This window comes from Vulpes lagopus, chromosome 22 (genome assembly GCF_018345385.1).
Source record: "Vulpes lagopus strain Blue_001 chromosome 22, ASM1834538v1, whole genome shotgun sequence".
NCBI lineage: Eukaryota > Metazoa > Chordata > Mammalia > Carnivora > Canidae > Vulpes > Vulpes lagopus.
This window is the reverse complement of record NC_054845.1, coordinates 30,452,226-30,471,550: the sequence shown is the minus strand read 5'-3', so window position 1 is coordinate 30,471,550 and position 19,325 is coordinate 30,452,226. Positions and strand designations below refer to the sequence as shown.

At 55.5% G+C, this 19,325-nt stretch overlaps 1 long non-coding RNA gene across 1 annotated transcript in view; it reads right to left on the bottom strand.

Moving 5' to 3' along the window:
* Positions 1-4,326: 4,326 nt before the first annotated feature.
* Positions 4,327-19,325, bottom strand: part of LOC121480784 — a 75,529-nt gene continuing 60,530 nt past the window's right edge. Inside the window, exon 3 of the long non-coding RNA XR_005985104.1 lies at positions 4,327-4,481. This is a non-coding gene — a long non-coding RNA (uncharacterized LOC121480784). The remainder of the gene's footprint in view (positions 4,482-19,325) is intronic.

The following is a 19,325-nucleotide window of genomic DNA, read 5'->3' as shown; positions in this document are numbered from 1 at the left end:
GAGGGCGCACCTGCCCGCAGCCGTCCGAGCACAACACGAGACAGCACACAGAGGCTTGGCCATGTTTTAATCGTGTGAAACGTCGGCAGCTCCCACTGCAACACCGTGAACAAGCCTGTCCGGGCTCTGACGTCCACGCGGTAGGTGTCGCGGCCTGACTCCAGGAACCCCGGCGCTCCGGCAACAGGGGGCACATCCGAGACAAGCACACAGAGGTACCACCCTCCGCAACGACAGGGCGCGGTCCACCGCGGCGCAGACGCAGACCGTGCCCAGTGCACACACGCGTGGGCCGCCCGCCTCCGGCACTTCCCTTCTCGGGGACGGTGAACTTCTTTGGTGGACACGGACCTAAAAGAGAAAGCGGCCAGAACGCATTTAAATCAAAGTGAAATCGTGCCGCCCGTCCGCACTGCGTCCACCTGCTCACAGGTGCACAATGGGTCAGGTTAGGGATTCCGGTTTGGGGAACAGCCCCACGGTCGGACCAACGGAGGCCGTCGGCTCGGGGTTCCTTCCTGATCGTGGTGGACTGTCTTATACGAGCATCGGCTTTAAATGTGGTGGAGAGACCGGAGAGTCGTAATGATTTTCATTTTTGGTAAAAAACAAAATCACTCTTCATAATAACATACTAACCGACGCATTTCCAACTGAGCACCTGAGTACGTGCAGAAAGGCCACACGCCCGACACGGGTGCCCAGCTGGCCGCGGAGGCAGGTGGGACGCGAGGCCAACCGGGGGCGACCACCGTTTTGATGTCCTCGGACTTGCCCACAGGCAGCGGGATTTGCTGCACGGTGAGGACTGTGGCAACCGGTAGGACGCGGAGGCGGGACTTGTGTGATCATGGACACGCCTGCTCAGGTAACAGCACAAGTTCTGTTCTGCACCTGGCACCTGCCTGGAGGGCCCTCAGCAGTCAGGACCGTGGCCACAGGGGGAATCACTTTGTAAATATTATTGGTTTTTATTTTATTTATTATTATTATTATTATTATTATTATTATTATTATTATTATCGGTTTTTTTAAACAACAGAGACAACTTACACTTTCCGGGAGCTGGGGGGCTCGGGCGGGCCGTGCTGGGCCCTCCTCTCTCTGTCTTCAGAGTCTCTCATGCCCAAGGGCTGAACTTTGTGCTATTTTGACTCTTTTCCCCGGAGACGCCTCCTCGGGAGGCCCTGCTGCTGTCAGCGACTCTGATTAATGTCGAGTCAACGAAGAAGCCCTTGACAACACCACCTGTCCACCCCGTGTGTTGCCTGCTGCCACCTGGATGACGTCAGCACAGCAGCACCTGCCATGAGCTAAAACAGCCAAAGCCACCGAAACAAAATACAGAAACATGCTCTGAATCGCTCCAGGGACCGATGCGCTGGCAGGCGAAGTCATTCGCCGGAGGGACATGGTCCACACATGGGAAACCAGGAACCGTTCTGGAGGAGCACGTCAGGCTCAGAGCCTCCAAGTGGGCGCTTCGGTGAAGAGCGCAAGGGCGAGGAGGTACGGAGCACGTCACCGTGAGGACGACGGCGAGTGCCGCGGACCCAGCGCGCCGGTGCCACCGCCGGCCGCCTGCCGGTTAGGACCCTGCTTCCTGCAGCCACCACCCAAATTTCAAGGGACGTGGTCAGTGTGATCCACGTACTGGACCGTGAGTGGCGTCGCACTTGAACCGTACGTACAAACCCCTCGTGACACCTCAGGAAGCAGATGCCACAGAACCACGGCGTTTGGGGGACCGACGTGTGGAAAACATCCGTCTCCCGCTGCTTCTGGGAGGGACCCAAAGGAGCCCAGGCACTTGGGGCACAGCCCATGGAGGGGTCCAGGGAGGAAGGCCGGGACCCCTCGTCCTCGGTGCCTGTGTGGCTTGAGCGCCTCGACAGATTACACGAAGGTCAATGAACCATAATGCAAACAACTATTCCATGTGGTCAAAGTAACCCTTTTAGGAAAAAAAAAAAATACTGGATTTTTAAAAATTTCTGAATTTGGCTTAAAATGAAGAGTAACCCCAGCCTGCTGGCAGCCTGTACCCTCAAGCATCCCACGGCATCTGCTCGGGGTCCACTGACCTCACCTCTTGCTCGCAGACCCCACCTGCCCGGGCACCTGCCCTAAGAGCCCCCTCACCCCAGAGACGATGCTGTGTTGCAGAGGGACCCCCGAGCGCCAGCCCTCCCTCCCTCGAGTGTGTTCCCAGTGGCATCAGGGAAGCTGCTGGCAGTGGGGTCTCCTACCACCTCCCCCAGCCCAGCAAGAGCCTCCACCACAAAGCAGGAGCGGACCCCAGACAGTGGGACATGCTGGCCGCCCACCCTTATTCTCTCCAGGGGCTTCCTTGACGCCCCCCCGCCCCCGCCAGTTCCTCTAGACCCTGACTCCACCTCAGCATCCCTCCTTCCCCCATCCCTACACATTGGTCTTCACAGTTTGGTTCTGGGCCCCCGTTTCTCACCAGAGCACCCTCCAAGACAATCCCAGCCACCCTTCAACTTCAATTAACACCCAGGTGCGAGCCTGGATTCATCCAGATGCACCTGTCCTGAGCAGCGCCAGCCCAGACGTTGATGACCCACACACACGACACCAGTACCAGCACCAGGAGGTCACATGTGCATACGCTCCGGCCCACGGTGTGTGTCCTGTCGATGCCTGAGGCAATGCAACAGTCCCCAGGGCTCGGGCAGGACCCAGGAACCCTCCTGGATCCTTCCTCCTTCCAGCCCACATCCAATTCATCGTGAAGCCCTGTGGATGGATTCCACTGCTGGCCGCCCCGTTCTGTGACCTGCTGTGTCCCACTCTGTGGTCCCCCATGCTGGCCACCACCAGGATTGGGGTGGGGGGATCCTCAGACCTCCCAGCCCCGGTCCTCCGCTCACACCTCTCACCTAACCTCTGCACTGTGGCCTTACACAGATCATCACAGAAGCTTCCAGGGAATGACCCACCAGGGACCTCCTGCGGCCTTCCGTAGCCCGACCTCCCCTCGGTGGCTGACAAGGTGACCTGGCCCACCCCAACCCCGGCGCTGCTCCTTGCCTCTCCCACCTCCTGTAGGTATGGGAGCACGTTCCACAGCCCCACACCACAGCCCCCGCCTAAAACTGCTGCACCGAGCACTGTGCCTGGCCCCTAACCAGCTCTCCGCCAGCACTGAGCTGATGCAGGGCTCACAACATGCTGCTCGCGGCCATCCCGCGGTACAACGCGTCACGTGACGGTGACATACAGGTGGAGTCTCGTGTCCTACAGCCCCCCTACCCCTCCTGAGGAGCCGTTCACACCCGACAAGCCATAACTAGATTCTGGGAATCAAGAGGCCCGTCCGTCACACACGTACATGGCAACTGCCACAAAACGGTGTGTATGATCGTCATTCCCAGCTTCCCAAGTATGACCCTGACGTGAGTGACATTGAAGCACGAAACACGGATGAAAATAACTCATACAGTGAACATACATAAGAGAGAGAAAACATTTCCAATGTCCAGTGAGAATTTTTAGAATTTCAAACCTACGGAGAAATGAGAATATGCTCCCTGGGGGGAGCAGAGAGTCACAATGTAACTTTGACACTTGCCATGACTCTTGTGGGCATTTTCATAAATACACAAAATGCCTAAAGAATAAACACACCTGAGCAATTATTAAAAACCCCCTGAGTGCCCGTTGATATATGAATAAAGAAGAGGGGGCGCAGGTGCAGATACATATACAAATACGCACGTGTATGCACTTACACACGCACACGCTGGAGCATTACTCGGCCATGAAGGAAGGAAGGAAGGAAATCCCACCACGACAGACGGACCCTCAGATGCCTTCTGCTCAGTGAGATAAGCCAGGCAGGAAAACACAAATGCTGCACTTGCCACCTAAACACCAAACCTGAAACACAAACCTCAGGACCTACAAAAGAACCTATAAGACATAACAGCACGGGGTCGACGTCCTCGGGAGAGGGTCGAGGAGCGGTGCAGAGGTGGGGCGGCGAGCGCAGGCAGGTGGAAGGGACGTGGGCTTCCATGCACCTTCCACCTTCAGGCCATGGATCTCACTGACCCTGGTCGGGAACACCGATGGGTGAGGGGGAGACCGTCCCCATCCTCACCACCAACACGGGACGTCGGCTCCGTGAGGCGCCGGATGCTGGCCCGGTGGATGGCAGGGACCTTGTCACCATGTGTCTGTGGACGAGGTCACCACGATGTGCACACGTGTTTCTCATAATTCTGTCAACTATACCTTAACCAAGCTAGAGACTTTTTTAAAAAAAAAGAAACCTGAGTCACACCAAATATTTTATACACGTTTAATTTCCGCTTTTAGTATTTTGATACAAAATGACAAAATATCTGAACAGTAACAGAACTTCTTGTGTTCTTTCACTGATGTGAATCTCTCAGTTTTCAGATATGGGGGGTCAGTCAGTAACAAATGAAGAAAACTGTCTTCATGCAGGTGACCTGCAAAGAGAAGAAAACCATGAGAAAGGTCTGGGGCACGGGCGGCCTTCGGGTTACAGGCAGAGGGACGAGAGCGCGCTTACCGCAGGGTCCGGGCTGACCTCACCCCGAGGGCACGATGGGGAAGCAGCCCCATAATCTGCAAACCCAAACACGGAAACGTTAGCGGAGCAGCGGCGCTTCCACGTCCTGGCGCCTCATCCGTCAGGTGGCGGGGAGGAAGGTGCACGGCGCAGCTGCCGGACAGGAGGCAGATGGGCTCGCGCTCGCTTGGGCACGTGCACAGGAGCCTCCCCGCGGCCCCACAAGGCCTCGCCACCTCTTCCCAGCAGCGTCCACACCGCACCCGTCCTTCCCGGGCCGCACGTTCAGGGACACTCCTGCACCGGCCACGGCCACAGCCACTCCCTGTTAAGGCAAAAGGCGCCCACTCCCGGGAGCTGCACCCCGTGCCCCCTGTACCTCTCTCTCTCTCTCTCCCTAACGGTCTAAAATAAAACAGCAACCAGAACCCGAGAGGCCTGGCTCCAGCTCCAGTGGCAGGAGAGGCGGCTGTACACCAGGCGGGACCCAAATGTGGGGGGACTCTCCGCACTCACAACCCAAGTGCCCTGTAGCTACGGCTGCACACGCGCAGCCTCTTCTGTCCACCGGCCGCCTCAGCCAAGCAGTCGCTCACCCAACTGTCAGGACAGCTCTGCTCCGTCCTCGTTTGTGCCAGGTGAGCGCACGTTACGGCCGAGGTGTCCTCCTCTTCCAACTAGAAAATGAGCTCCTTTGGAAAGGACCATGTACTAGGATCTCTGCCGTCCCAGGGCCTGGCGGGCAGCAGGTTTACAGCGAAGATTTGCTAAACAGACCGGAAGCCAAGAGAAAAGCATCACAAACAGCCTGCACATGGGTCTTCCACCGCAGGCCCACACAGGACGCTGCAGAGATGGGCCATGAGGCAGGGCCGTGGAGCAGGGGAGGACGCGGAACGGGGGCCGCTTATGCCATGGTTTGAGATGTTCTGGGAGAACCCAATTAGGGCAGACATGCTGACGGGGCCGCCAACGGAGACAGAGCCCACAAAACCGAGACGCCGCCTCGGGCACTTTTCCAGGATCAGGTGATTGTAATTACGGCTGCACGTGTGCACCCACACGCAGACACGGGAATACATGCACAGACGTACGTGCAAGTGCACATACACATACAGTGACTAGGTTTCTCTCTCTGTATGTGTGTGGGCATGTGTGTGCAGATATGGGCATGTATGTGCATGTGTGTGCACGCGTGTGTGCATTGGGTGCATGTGTGGGTGTGTGTGCATGGTGGGTGCGTGTGTGGGTGTGCAGGTGTGCATTGTGTATGTGTGAAGTTGCATGTGCTGCACGTGTGGGTGCATGCGTGCTGGTGTGTGTGTGCCTGTGTGCAGTGTGTGTTGTGTGAGTGCATGTGTGGGTGCGTGTGTGCTGGTGCATGTGTGCCTGTGTGCACTGTGTGGGTGTGTGGGTGTGTGTATTGCATGTGTGGGAACATGTGTGCAGGTGCGTGTGTGCATTGTGTATGTGTGGGTGTATGTGTGAAGGTGCATGTGTTGCATGTGTGGGTGCATGTGTGTGTTGTGTGTGTGGGTGCATGCGTGCAGGTGCGTGTGCGTGCATGTGTGGACAGCGAGAGGGAACCACTGCGTATCTAGAGGGCAGAACCCCATAACACGTGGACACTGATATCTCATGCACCGTGAATTCACACGCTGCCTCCATCCCTGACCACATCCTGGCACTGTGTTGCGGCTTCGCGCTGAGCACAAGGACCCACACGTCAGGCGGGTGGGGGGGGTGGGCACGCTCACTCTTCAACCCTAACGATGGGGCTTTCAGGGTCATCTGCTCTAATCCCGAGACGGGGCTACTGTACAGAGCTCATCTTCTTGCACAGGCGAGTTCTGCTTCTGGAAACTGCGTGGTGCTTCGCCCCTCCTGCATGGTGACAAGAGCAGACCCACCCGCCACGCCCCTCCCCGTCAGGGTACAAGAGCCCGGGTCATCTCCTCGTCATCTCGTTACTTCGGTTTTGCCTCAAACCCCGCTGCCACAACAAGAGAAAGTGATTCTGTCCCAAGGCAACGGGACCCGTGAGGCACCCACGTGGCAGCACGGTGAAGGGAGATGCTCCGCACCCACAGCTGTTGTCACCGGGGGACCTGGTAACGTGGGAGAGAAGCTCAAGCATCTCCCATGGGGCAGTCACCTTCCGCAGAGAACTCAAGCCACAGGACCACACCCCACCAGGCTGGACATGTGCTGTCCCCGCCACGCCACAGGCATCTGGGGAACACAAAGGACAACGGGGCCAGAGAAAGAGACACGACAGCCCGAGGCCCTCCCCACTCACGATCAAGAGCAAGCAGCAGGAGTGTGCAGAGCGTGCGGACGGCAGAGTCTGCAGAAACTGCAAAGTTTGAGGCTTGCAGACGGAAGGCCTGAGAACAATCTGAGAACAGAAATGCACGCGCCGCTGCCACGGGAGCGCACCATCCCGTGTGGGCATGTGAGGACGCACCTGGGGACACGCACGGCAGTAGACAAGCGGCCCCATACAGGACAGACGGAGCAGACACGCGCTCACCTGGCAACAGAACCACAGCCCACGCTGAGCGGTCCTGACCAGGCCCCTCGTGTAAGAACCGGAGCCTGCCGAGTGCACACAGAGACGCTTCACCGGGAATCGGGTCCGTCGTTTGCAGCGGATCACGTGTTGGGTCTGAGTCTTGGATCCATCACAACTGAGAGGGAAGCATGCCCGGCCTGGAGCCCCCTCCCGCCCCCGCACGGCCAGGGACGGCCCCGGCGCTCGGGCAGGTGCCGAGGACACTGTTCACCAAACCCTAACAAACGAGAGTCTGCTCTGAATTGTAAAATATACCGAGATCTCTGGGAGTGAATTGGGACACGCTGGGAAGAATCATCCAGAATTGCAAAGAAATAACTCTTCACCTATAAAAGCTAACACCTAGACGTGCCCAGTGCACACTAGACATGCACCAGCCCGAACGGTCTCTCTGACCCTCGTCCCTTGGCATCCACGGGAATCGGCCCCTCTCTCAGGGGACACTGCGTCCCTGGGAAACCTGAAAGCAGTGTCACTCTGACGCCTGGGAAGGAGCACCTGGTGCCCCGGCCGTGGTGCCGCTGTGCGGGGTCCCTTCTCTTGCATGGAAGCCCAGGCACGTCCGGCGGCTGCACACAGTCACGCAAGCCTGCCACCCCCTCCGAGGCCGCTTAAATCTGCTCCTTGGGTTTGCTGACTTCGAAGAGTTTACTGCTAATGTGGAAGAAGCGGCTGCTCCTTCATCAGACTGGCCATCCCTGGAGGGTGAGCGGCGGCGGAGGACAGTGCCGGCTGCCTGGTGCCTCGTTCTGGATCCACCCCCACACGTCTAGTTCGGGGGCAGCCAGTGTCCTCCCGGGGCCTCCGGACGGCTCCCTCCCCACATGTGCAGGACCCAGGACAGGGTGGGGGTGAGGAGGAGCCACATGACAGGACGCGGGAGAGCGACGGGACCACACTGCCCGTCACGGGGACAGGAAGCCGCATGTGCCCTGGCCCCACGACGCCAGGCGAGCGTAGGCACACGGGCAAAGACTCCCCAGGGAAGTAGACGCGGGAAAATTATTTGAACTTAAGTCCTGGGGAGTCTGCAGCTGAGTTACGGAATCACTCTGTGTCCTCATCTCTTCTTCTCACATCCATAGACTCTTCTGAGGCTTCCCGCTGCCGGAGACCGAGACGGCCACGACAGGCTCCGCCCGCCCACCGCCCGCAGGCCCGCAACGAGGAGGAGATCAGGCTGCTGACCAGCCCCGAGCCGCGAGCGGCGACCCCGCCGACAGCAGCAGCCCTGCGGTCACGGGCGCCCCGACCGTGCCGCGCCCCCGAGCCCTTGCCCGTCACCGGGAACCAAAGCAGTCACTTCGACTGTTCTTCCCTGAACAACGCAAGATGCGAAGTGTCCGTGTTTACGCCTGGTCGCCCAACCACCTGCCTGCCCGCGAAAAATCAGCAGTTCCAGCCGCCAGGGTCCTTCACGAGAAGCCTCTGCCCCAAGGGCAGCCACCTCGCCGCAGCTCTCAGGGTGCTGCAGCCTGGCTGGTCCCACAGAGGAGTCTGTAAACGTGTGGCCAGCGCAGGGAGGAATCCGGGAGAAGCAGTACGGATTTCCGCTCTCCATCCGGCACGTCCTCATCAGCTGACTTCAGCAAATCCTCCCGCCCCGCCCCAGCCCCTGCCCATCCGTGAAAGGTGCAGACCAACCGTGTGGCCTCCCGCACTCCCGCAGCAGGATTCTGGTTCTCACTCCACCGGCTCCCGGGGACCCTGACCAGCAACCACATGACGAGGGAGGAGGCGGGAGGGTGGTGGCCCTGCAGAGCCGGACGGGCCCACTCTTCCAGAAATCCCAAGTCTGCAGGCAGACTATGCTCCATGTCTCGAATACAGGCCCTCGGGATGCCAGGGTTCTAGAACAACTCTCCCGACGGCCAGACATCAACCTCACTTTTGCCCAAGGCCGTTTGATCGGGTTTTGGTTCCTGTAAATGTGAGGACTCCCAGGGTGGGGGTGGTCGAGCATCGCAGCATCACCCGTACAATCCCGGTTAATGCCCGCGATGCTGGGAACACGGGTGCCTGCACCCCTCGCTCTCGAGCACACGCTGATTTAGCTAAGGCATCATGTGATCATGACTCCCAAGACCCCAACCCGTTCCCCGACTGAGTGCAGAATGGAGGGAGATCGTGTGCGTAAAGATTTCCAACAGCTGTGCCTGGTCACGCGGAAGCTCTTGCTCCTTAGAGGCCAGACCGGAGCGCTTTGCTCAGAGGAGCCAATCAGCAAACAAACACCTACGGACTTGGCCCGCCCTCAGGCCAGCAAGGGCCCTGGGGTAGCCTGAGGACCCCACAACACACGTTCCTTTGGGCTGTCCACAAGCAACGGTCACACTCTAACAGGCCTCCGATCTCACATCAAAATTGGCTGCTCTGAGCCCAAAACCCTTTTAGTAAGCAGATGGCCTCCTTGTATTTCAAAAGCCAACAAATAAACAAGTTCACCTACTCGCGAGACCATCCACAGAGGCTGTCGCCCCCATACAAATGCTTAATTGTATAATTTACCTTTTACTTGCAAACGATGCACTGACTTTTTGGAAATTGCTTCACAGCCATCACATATTACCATTTGTGCCTGAGTCCCGGTGGATGTCTCACGTGTTGACCTTTGAAATACTGAACCAAAGTCTGAGAAATGATTCTCTGGACCCATGGAGAGGCGGCTCCTATGCCTCCCTCCTGCTCCATCCACACACGCAGGCTGGCCGGGCAGAGGGACCAACAGCAGACTCGCTCCCAGTGAGGCATCAGTGCTCATGCCCCGAGGCTGGGCGCGGCCCTCGGTTTATCTCATCCTGAGCCCGCGGCTGGATGGCCAATCCCGGATCTGTCCCCAGTGAGTGAGGCAGAAGCAGCAGGTGAGAGAACGTGGCCAAACCATGAATTCCACTCATTCCTCTAAATATAATCACGTCGAAGCAAACTGTACCAGCCAGAATCCGAAGTGAAATGAGCCACAGAGACGACTAACTCACCTTCAAACTCCGCGGCGGCCTCCACCTGCGGAGGAGGATGGCAAGCTGGTCGCGAACCCTGTCCACAGGTGGGAAACGTTACACGCTACACGCAGAGAGAATTCTCTTTTACATAAGATTCTGGGTGAAAATCTTACTTTGTGGAGTTGTCCTGGGTGGTGATACGTTGCGGTGGGGACACACGGGCCCCGGTACTTCTCAGCTCAGTACCATCGCCTCAGGCATCTTGGCACACGAGGGAGAAAGGCTCCTGAGCTCCAACAGGGGGACGTGAGAAGCTGCAGACCAGCCACCCGGACGTGCACGTGAAGGGGCGACATGCCGCGGCACGTTTCTCGGGCAGGAAGAGCGGTTCATGTTCACTGTAAAAGAAGAACGCCTGCAAGGTGACGAGCGGTCGCAACAAGGGCGAGGGCACGCTGCACACAACCAAGAGTCTTCCAGACACGACAGGCCAAGAGCACGTGCAACGGGACTGACCTGCTCAGGTGCTTCCTCCCGGGCTTCGAGCTCATCAGATGGTGCACGGCAGTTGCCCAAGCCCGCTGGCGAGGTGTCCGTCTGCTCCGGGGGAGCAGGACTGCCGTCCAATGGGCTCGGTGCCAGCTGTCCCAGCTGCATCTGCCTGGCGTCGCATGCTGTGGGATCTCAAGGCTTGGAAAGCGAATCACACATAACAGGGCACCAAACAGTGCTTGAATGGACAAGAAGACGAAATCTCAAATAGTGACGTTTTAGTTGAAGTGACCGTTGACATGTGTCTCCTCTGAAGTAACAAGATATTTCCAAGAATAAGGTCTAGAATAAAGCAGCCAGTTAACGTAAAAATCACGAGCTCTGGTTCGGTATCACGAGTTATTCGACGGAGGAGTCCTCAACTTGCTTGTGACGGTGAATTAAGTCTAATTTCTGCCAAGGGAACGTCTGCCTACGGCCCCACACGAGCCGAGAAGGCGGGACGAGGATTGCGGTCTCCGGGCGAGCCTGCACCCGCGCCCACAGGGCAACCGAGAGCCGGCAGCTGACCAGCAAGACATGAACTGCGCCGTCCGTTCGGGAGAACCTCCTGACTTAACGCAAAAGAGCATCACAGGAAGATGCCCCGCGGTCACATCTGCTGCCCTCGTTCCCTCCCTCGTGCCCGGGTCCCCTACGCACTACGCATCACCTAAATCAGTGAGAGAAGAGCACCCCAGGCTGTTGTAAGCGCCAGAACCTCACGTCTGCCCGCCCAGAGCAATGCGAGGGAGGACCAGCAGGCCGCGAGAGCAGGCCGGGCATCTCCTACCAAGGGCCGGGGGCGGATAGGACAACAGGTCTCTGCCCGGCGATCACTGCGGCAGGGAAACAGCCATGGGCAACACAGGGCAACGTGCATGGCCGTGCTCCAGGAAAACCTCTGGCCCTGAACTCGAGCCGTCGGGTGGCCGGGACAGGAGGGGCCTGGGGTGTGCGGAGCCTGCGAGGCCAGGTCACCAGCAGAGCCGGGTCAGGCCCGGGTGCTTCCAGGAACGCAGATATAGACTATTTCCATCATTATCGATGGGTAATCAGGGGCGCCCTTCACGGACCTGGTGACTGGAAGCCCCACGTAACAAAGCAAGACGAGTCACCACTGGGCCTGGGCATGGTGTACGGGGACCGCAGCACCGTCCATTCCTACGTCGGGGCCACGCGTAACCTGCGGAGAGGGCATGGGGGCATCGTGACAGGCACGTCACACACCCACCTGCTCCCACCCCTCTGATGCTTCTGCCTCCTGGAAGGCCCTGTTCGTCCCCTCACGTCCAACAGCAGCCCCAGGAGCCCACACAGGTGCCCTCTACCTAGAACTCCACAGGATCGACGTCTCAGCCACAGGAGCCAGTGCCCGAGCCTCTACGGGGTCCTCTCTGGCTCTTTCATGTGTGCGTAGGCTCCTCCTCATCCGTGGACGGGAGGCGGAAAGGCTGCGTGGTGTTCTGCATGCAGGAAGGTGCCAGTAGGCAGGGAACGACGTTTGTTAACTATTCACACCAATTAGTTCAACACACGGCCCCTGACCACGCCCACGGTGAGAATCACCAGCATGGGTCTTTCAACAACCTGGTAGTAAATCGCAGTGTCCCAAGAGAACCGGTACCTGGGGGCCAGCAGGACCCAGGGACATGTGACTCGGTGTTTATTAGCTGCCCCAGGATGGAAGACACCTCCCTTCCCAGGCTTCTTCCTGCGTGAAGTTGGACTAGCACTGGCAGGGGCTCCCCCCAGCGTCGGGAAGTCACATGAGGTACACGTCTTAAACCACCGGGCGTTCAGCAAGCCCCCGGTTGTCGCCCTGACGGCACAGGGGGGCTGCAGTGACGGCCACCCACTGCAGACAGGAGTCCCAGGAGCACCAGGCTCCAGGGCCAGAAGGCACGTGTTTGGGCCACTTTTTATTCCAAAGATTATATCCAAGTTCTCCTTTTTAATTCCAGAAACAGAACCGTACAAATAAAGTGGGCTGGTGTTTAAGCTCGTCAGGGAAGGACGGTAATCCGTCGTCGGAAGAGCAGGTCAGGGGACAGCAGTTAAAGATTCAACTACAGGAGGACGCCCCCAAGCCCAGCTGGGAGCTGATCGGGGAAACCGGCATGGGCAGGAGGCGGACAGGCTGGAGAGGCCTGGCCCCCGCTCGCAGGGCCTGTGACGTGGCCCCAAGGCCATTTCTCCTATGAAAGCCGGGCATCCTGCCCAGGGCCACTGCAGGAACTGAGCTCGAACTAGACTGTGTTTACAGATCAGTCTGCACACGAGGAGCAAAACTAGAGAGCCCTCCCCTCCACCCAACAAGTCCAAAAACCCCTAAGCGACGTGGTCCGTCCCTGCTCCTCACTCCTGGCTCAGGGACTCCAATCTGGGCAGGGACCTGTCGGAGCCGTTCCTTTGGGTCCTGCCTGTATTGAGACCGAACTGCTTTACATTGGAGATTCCTGAGGTTTTATTCAAGTGTAACTGGGGGTTGTTAGAACAAAAAGTCTTCAAGACCCTCAGGAATTAATTTCCAAGGAAGAAAGAACAGTAAGTACAGCAGGAAACTGGGAAAGGATTTTTCTGAGGTCCCTCAAATCACATCTATGGCCCTCCCACTTACTCAGGGTTTTTAAAAAGATCTCATTAAGCTCCACTGGACACCTTAACAGAACCGGAGCTGTCGAGTGCCCCAAAATCAGCCGCGCTGCTGGCTCTCCGCACAGCGCATAGGCATGTGCACGTGCACGTGTGTGTTTATACCCAAATAGGCAGTGACTAACCAATTACAAATATTCCTCAAATAACTTGAATACAAGCAGTTCTTCAGCTCACGGATCCCAACCATAAGAACAACTGCAATGAAGCCACAACACTCTTTTTTTTTTTTTTTTTCATTTAAAGCAGTACCTGGAAACTTGTTCTGAAAGACAAACTACACTGTCATCCTTCAGTTGCATGAAATCAAATGTGCAAAAACGCAAGCACCCCAGGGGCTTGTTAGTGACAAACCAATGTCCAGGAGAGTCTCCTGTAAAGCTATTTTGAGAAAATAGATGGGCCTTTGCTATTGATTATTCTCTAGTTTAGATCATCATCTCTACAATGAGTCCCACTTTCCCTTGCAAAGTGCCAGGGTTATGTAAGCAAGGACTGCACACCTCAGTACACGGGAGACGTGGCCCATTTTGCACACGGAGAAGGCTGAATGGGGTGGGGGGGGGATGTCTGGCTGTTCATATGCAAATTCCTAGCAGAATCAAACCTTTAAGTCAAATCGGGGTCATGGACTCAGCTTCCTGCTGACACAGGGCATGACTGTCCCATGCTCTATCCACTTCCCATTGCAGGGTAATTCAAGTGGGGGAGGACCCAAGCTCATAGCGTCTCTTGAATTCAGATATTTCACTTCATCATTCACCCTTAGGGAAAAACATCAGCACCTTTCCCTAAAGGTCTGTTCCAGGTATTAACTCTGGATGACAACCAAATTCTCAATGTTAGATCCTCCTTCAGGGAATCCACTCTGTGCCTCTTGGGTCAAATAAGCCATTATAAAAACAGCCCGTCCTGCTCATTACACAGTTTGCTCACATGAGGGTCTGTGAAACTCCTAAGTGAAAAAGAAACCAGGTATATTCTTGATATGCGTGTAGACTGGGCCTTCATGTTCATGGAGACTAGGAGAAATGAGCATTAGGGAAAATGGGGCTGGGCAGGCAATGAATCCGGGAGCCGAGGCCTCCTGAAGACACAGCACACCTTATGGTGAGGATGGTCCTTTGTTTTTTGTGTTTTTTTTTTAAATAATAAATTTATTTTTTATTGGTGTTCAATTTGCCAACGTACAGATTAACCCCCAGTGCTCATCCCGTCAAGTGCCCCCCTCAGTGCCCGCCACCCAGTCACCCCCACCCCCTGCCCACCGCCCCTTCCACCACCCCTAGTTCGTTTCCCTGAGTTAGGAGTCTTCATGTTCTGTCTCCCTTTCCAATATTTCCTACTCATTTCTTCTCCCCTCCCCTCTATTCCCTTTCACTATTTTTTATATTCCCCAAATGAATGAGACCATATAATTTTTGTCCTTCTCCGATTGACTTATTTCACTCAGCATCATACCCTCCAGGTCCATCCACGTGAGGATGGTCCTTTGACCAAGATGAAGATCCCCTGATGCTCAGCTGGGCAAGCCCTGTGCCTGCGGCAGGTCCCCCAAGCACACCCACAATGCATAATCCCTAAAAGATTAAGACACATCTCCCTGAGGTCCCTGGGGGGCCACGAGGAGGGCCTAGGGACGGCATGTGAGTGGCCCTCGTGCACTGGGGGCTCCTGGCCTCCCTCCCTCCACTGCTTGCCGGGTCCCTGCTGGAGGTGGTTGTGTGGCTAGGACTCTCGCCTGTTTGGTGACCCGTGTTCCCACATGGAAGGCTTGTATGGACAGGTCTCCCCAGGCAGCAGGCAGGGAGCAGACCCATCGCGCTGACACAGCGCTGAGGGGTGGGCACCTGTGGCCCTGGGCAGGCTCGTCCTCATGAGCACATGGTTTTTCTCTAAGTGCAGCTGGTCACTCCACTCAAGATGAGTGAGCACAGGAAAGGGGGGAGTAAGCTGCTCCCATGCGCCGACACATCACTTCTTCCGCATCTGGTAGGATTTCAAGTCGCGCTTTCACATGTTGTACTTGACCTCACGTGGGAATGGCCAGCCAACTAAATTACAAGGGATCAATACGAAAATCTGATTTTATGTACAAATAGTCACATTGCTCCCATTTCAAGAATTTGATTCTTTTTAAAAGTTGTTACAAATTAATATGATCATAATTATGTTAAAATCACACAACACAATTAGCATCAATTCTCACGATCTCGTGGCTCTGTACACATTAATACATACTAGATGAAATATAACTGTGCAAAAAAAAAGCTAAAATATTTCAACTTCCTCACAGAAACTAATGGCAATCCAATTTGCAAATGGCCTTTTTGAATTTTTGCAATAGTTCTAAGTGGTAACTGGCATTTATTTCTTGATTAAAATCTTGACCCGGAATTTTAAAGATATTTCCTAATTTCAGAAGTAAATAAGTCTGATGGCAAGACAGATGAAGATCTGGCTTCACTAACCAATTTGGATGAAAAATAGTAAATACTTAAAAGCTTATTCTAGCTTGCAGAGTATATGTCATCTTCAACTAATTAGGTGAAAGCATACACTCTCGGCTACTCTAACCCATCAAATGACAGGAAACACATTAGCTCCCATACACAGGGCACTTTATTACCAGAGAAATAACGCTTCTTCAAAAACCAAGCACCAGAAAATGCATATTCCACTCTCCATTATAGCACATTTTCTCTTTTAAAATGCCTTTGCTATAAAATCTGAGAAACACAAATTCTCTTAATTTTGGAGCTCAAAATAAGCCCAAAACCGTGTTCCTGAAATTATTAACAACTTTAGTTAAGACACAAAATATAGGGACTCCTGGGTGGCTCAGTGGTTGAGCACCTGCCTTTGGCTCAGGGCATGATCCCGGGGTCCTGGGATTGAGTCCCCCATCGCGCTCCCGCATGGAGCCTCCTTCTCCCTCTGCCTATATGTCTCTGTTTCTCTCTGTGTGTGTCTCATGAATAAATAAATAAATAAAATCTTTTTTAAAAAATGATTTTTAAAAAAAGACACAAAATACATTTCATGCCATGACCAAATCCTGCCTTCCTACTTGGGGGTAGGGGGCAGTTATAAGGCTGCCAGATATTTCTACTGCTGACACCCAAACAGGATGCCAGAGCCAGTTAGCCAGCCCACCTGTATTTTATGCTCCCCCCAAAACACCCACGGAGAACAGCCACTCCTAGTGCCTTCATCTTTAGACGAACACCCAAGACATGAAGCAGCCACACTGACCACACGGATGCAAGGGAGATGGGCCAGCTCAGCATCCCAAGGTGTAGTATCTAACTAGGGATCGTCCCTGTAGCAGGTAAATAAGTCTCCTTACTCCGCCTGTGACTGAGATGTCTAGTAGAACTGATGGTGAGCTACCAGTATGGAAGCACAACATAAATTTGTCGAATCACTATGTTGTACATCTGAAGCAAACCTATCGTTGGAAGGAAGGGAAGGAGGGAGGGAGGAAGAGAGGAGGGAGGAAGGAGGGACGGACCCATACAATTTAAAAAGGCAGCACAGCATAAAAACACCACTTCTTTTTCTTCACCAAGCCTCAGTTATCTTGCAGCACAAAGCACGTGAGCAGGAGGAGGTACTCGAGACCGTGACCTAGAGCATCCCCCTGTAAGGCAGCTCCAGAAACCAGCCGTCCCTGGAGACGGTGAAGTGAGAGTCGTGCATGCCCGGCTCGCCTGGTCCTGGGCCGCGCAGACATGTGACACGTGCGGTCTCCAGCAATGCCCATCCCGCCTCAGCAAGGTCACCTGCTGCCCTGTGACCTCCTCTACAACCCGAGTCCTAACTGTGTCAGTCGTGGGACAACCTGGAGCACTGTTCCAGGAAAGATCAAGTGGGACTGAGCTCCACGAGGGGCCCTTGGTGGGACGTGACAGGAGAGGTCACTGGCGCTGGGGTCTGGCAGTCTCGGGGCACGGGCACCATGTAGAGCACTGGCACACATGCCCTGCTCAGGAGGTGATGTAAGCGTCAAATGTTTGCCCTACAAAGGAGGAGGCTGACTTCCCTGTGGCATTCGTTGAAGACACAACCTTCTGAATGGGGGTCACAGGGACATAGCTCCGTTCCAACAAAGTGAGGGTCAACAACCTTCCCCTCGTGAGCTCAAGCCAACACCCCCCACGAGGGAATCGGCAGAAAGGATCCCGACCTGCACGCGATGTCGTCAGTGTTCAACCAATGTGCTAGGGGCTCTCCACACATCTGCCAGCAAGGTGCTTAGAGAGTTATTTGGAAATAATGCATATGAATGATGCATACAGAGTTATTTCAGCCCTGGGTAGGCCTCCCCCAGGGGGGACCCCTTGCTCCCCACACCCAGGAGACCGGCGGGGGCACACTGTGCATGGATGGGTCTAGCGCCATGTCTTCGCATGCGTGTTGACGTAGCCAGCGCTGCAGTCGTGCGCAGGCACTCCCTGTGGGGTTACCCCTCTATGCTGGCAGGTTCTCGTCACTATGTGGCACTTATGTTTCCACGCAGTTGGGGGACACACAGCGTGACAGCGTTTTGACAGTGTGACAATTCCTATACAATATCGTGCCAAGTGGATCTGACAAAGTAGGGTAGAGAACAAGGTTGAGCAGGAGGGTTCCATGTGCTGGTATAATGCCTACCTGGAACCAAGGGAAACTTCTGCGTTTACTGGAACACGGTCATAAGCCCATTTGATAGTGAAGTTAGGTTGATAATTAGTGCTGCTCGGTGACTGACGCCGAGGGTCAGCAGGATGCCTGATTCCTTCACGTGTCCCATCTCAAAGGCACAGCTGTCTCGTGGCAAAGGGTGAAAGCATGCGTCCAGCTCCCAGAATACGGCTCACATGTCTCCAGTCCGATGTCAGCCAGTCCTAGACTGCGCACAACATCCCGAAGCAGTGCCAGAACTGTAGGGGTGCTCGCAAGGCAGGGCCCACACACTTTAGGTCGCAGGTAACAATAATCTCAAAATCCAACTCGAAGCAATAACAGGACGTTGCTTTAGCTTTCCCAGTTCATGGAGATCGGAGACAACGTTAAGACGGGCAAACGCCGGAGAAGCTGCTACGAGGGGCGCACTCACGTTTGCCAGTATGGACGTGACCTCACACCTCCGCAGCGGGAAGGCAATTTGGGAACACACAACCGTGCGGATACTTCCAGCCAGTGTTTCCATGTCTAAGGATGGTCCTAGGGAAGCCTTCATCAGTATAGGAAAGTCAGAAATGATGGTTTTAATATTACAGAAGCCAAGAAATTAAAAACAACCTAAATGTCACTTCTGTTCTCACATGCATCAGGCGCTTACTTCATGCCAGGTGCCACCAGAGGGATAAAACACGGGTATAGAAGATGGAAAATATATTCCCGGTATTGGAAAAATTTATAATTGGGGTGAGGGGAGACACCAAATAGAAAGGTAATTTCAGTAAAACATGATGAGAAAAACACAACTGGGGAAACCGTCAGCAGCTGTGCATCTCCCCAACAGACCACTGTGACCTCCCTGACTCAGGGGTCCCACGTGGAACCCAGTCGCCCGCTCCCCGGAGGCTTGGGGTCAATGGTCCTGGGTGAGGATGGGTTGTTGACCTCATGGGTGAGCACCTGAGCCATCCCCCCAACAAAGCCTCATGGCCGCGGCCCCACCACACAGCAGGGGGACCACCGCACGGAGCCCACTTCTCCCTCAGCCCTTGGAATGACGCACGGAGGCCGCGGCTTCAGGCACCACGCAGCTGCAGAACAGTCATCCATCAGCACATAGAGGGGTCTGTTAAGAGGTGACGCGGCCGAAGGACCATCCCATCCACCTGCAGACACGTGAGCATGGCCACGCTAGCAGCCCGCAGACTGTCCCGTCTCTAATAGGACTCGCGAAGCCTTGGGCATGTGGACACGTGACAGAGGACGCGCCTACACAGTCTCTTCCAGGCACCTATCAAACCAGTGGCCAGCAGAGCCACCCAACAGGAGGCCGCAGCAGGACTACGGGCGAGGAGCACACACGAGGGCGTGGGGGCGCACGGCTCCCAGGGCT